Genomic DNA, 2532 nt, shown 5'->3' with positions numbered 1-2532 from the left:
AATGTTCGTCTCGACGAGTATATCATTTCGTCTCATTGCATCATTTTCATTTGAGCTCATCTTGATGCCCGAAATGCTGTTGGTAGAGGGCTATGTGATGTATATGTCAGATATGTTTCAGCAAATGCACTTTTGTCATTTTTGCCATGATTAATGTGTGCATGCTATGATCCTGAGCTCTACATGTGTTTTGTTAAATGTCATGCCATCTTTACAGGGGTGTATACCATGTATTTTTGTGATCTTTGTGGTGACTAGCACAAGCATGCAAAGTAGCTTACTCAATGATGCTGATTTCAGGGACTTAGAATTTCACTAAGCCCTTGTCCTGTTTTTGTCTTTATGCCATATGTTCATGTTGTTTCCTAGTGATCCGTGCCTCTTTTGAGGATGATCAGTAAGGGTGTTTTGTTAATATTGTGGTGCTCTATCCATCCATGTCTTTGTTTGCATTTATGGAGCACCCTAGCTTGAGTAAATCGAGCTCTACTTTTGCTATAAAATGTTCCTAGCAGATTGTTGACATGTTTAGCGATTTTGCCGAGGATGTTGCTATTGATCCGTGCATGCTATGTTGTTGTTCTTACCATGTCTAGCTTCTATGCCATGTCTTCTTGCTGGGGGTATGCTTATTTTGCCATGCAATGCTTTGTAGTGAGTGCTTCGAGCTCATAAACATGCCTACTTGTTAACTGTTTTGCCTTGCTCCAGTTTTTCACCAAGTCTGAATCTGTTTATGTTTTTGCTATGTTCACATGCTTGCAATTGTATTTTCTAATCCCTTTTGGCTCATGGTCACTAAGGGACTTTTGTTATATGCTTAGAGTAGCTTCATGCCATGCCTTGCTTTGCCATGATATGTTCCTGTAGCATGTAGTTATTGTGCTCTAAACATTGCTTCCTGTTGATAAATTCCTGATATGATGTTAATTTCACTAAGTCTGAAACCTGTTATCTTTTGCACTTTTGCCATGCTTGTTTGAACCTGTTAATGAGTGAATTAGCCGTAGCTCAGTGTTCATCTTTTGTCAAGCTTCATGAGTGGATACCTGCCATGTATTTTGTTGTCATGTTGGAGTGTTGTAGCATGTTGTTCTTGATGCATTTAGGAGGCTACTTGCTGTTTATCGCAGACCGGTGCCATATTTGTTTTGCTTGCCATTTCCAAACCGTGCATCCGATTCCGGTGATCTTTATATCGATTTCGACCGAAATCAACTCACCTTTCCAGTGGCACTCTTGGTTTTACAAGTTGAGGCCAGGTTCAATCTTTCCTTTGCAAATCATGCATATGCATCACATACCGCATCCCGCATATCATGCCATGTTCATGTGTTGGTTGTTTACTTTGTTGTGTGCTTCTTTCCGGTGTTGCTTCTTCGGGTTGGTTCCGATAACTTCGTGTTTGTGAGGAACCGTTCGACTATGTCCGTTTGTCTTCTTCATGGACTCGTTCTTCTTCCTTACGGGATTTCAGGCAAGATGACCATACCCTCGAAATCACTTCTATCTTTGCTTGCTAGATTGCTCGCTCTTTTGCTATGCCTATGCTGCGATACCTACCACTTTCTTATCATGCCTCCCATATTGTTAAGCCAAGCCTCTAACCCAACTTGTCCTAGCAAACCGTTGTTTGGCTATGTTACCGATTTGCTCAGCCCCTCTTATAGCGTTGTTAGTTGCAGGTGAAGATTGGAGCTTGTTCCATGTTTGGAACATGGATATTTTGTTGGGATATCACAATATCTCTTATTTAATTAAAGCATCTATATACTTGGTAAAGGGTGGAAGGCTCGGCCTTATGCCTGGTGTTTTGTTCCACTCTTTCCGCCCTAGTTTCCGTCATATTGGTGTTATGTTCCCGGATTTTGCGTTCCTTACACGGTTGGGTTATAATGGGAACCCCTTGACAGTTCGCTTTGAATAAAACTCTTCCAGCAAGGCCCAACCTTGGTTTTACCATTCGCCACCCAACCACTTTTTCTCTTGGGTTAGGCCAGCACAAGGGTCATCTTTATTTTAAACCTCCGGGCCAGTGCTTCTCTAAGTGTTGGTCCAACCCAGAGCACCGTGCGGGGCCGTCCCTTTGCAACTTGGGTTACATTGGCTCCCGTACGCTTAGCTTATCCGGTGTGCCCTGAGAACGAGATATGTGCAGCTCCTATCGGGATTTGTCGGCACAGCGGGTGGTCTTGCTAGACTTGTTTTACGATTGTCGAGGATGTCTTGTAACCGGGATGCCGAGCCTGATCGGATTGTCTTGGAAGAAGGAATATCCTTCGTTGACCATGAGAGCTTGTGATGGGATAAGTTGGGACACCCCTGCAGGGATTTGAACTTTCGAAAGTCGTGCCCGCGATTATGGGCAGATGGGAATTTGTAAATGTCCGATTGTAGAAAACCTAAAGTTTACCTTAATTAAAATGCACCAACCGCGTGTGTAATCGTGATGGTCTCTTCTCGGAGGAGTCCGGGAAGTGAACACGGTGTTGGAGTTATGCTTGATGTAGGTTGTTCTAGGATCACTTCTTG

Source organism: Triticum aestivum, chromosome 5A, assembly GCF_018294505.1.
Source record: "Triticum aestivum cultivar Chinese Spring chromosome 5A, IWGSC CS RefSeq v2.1, whole genome shotgun sequence".
NCBI lineage: Eukaryota > Viridiplantae > Streptophyta > Magnoliopsida > Poales > Poaceae > Triticum > Triticum aestivum.
This window is presented reverse-complemented; position numbering follows the sequence as displayed.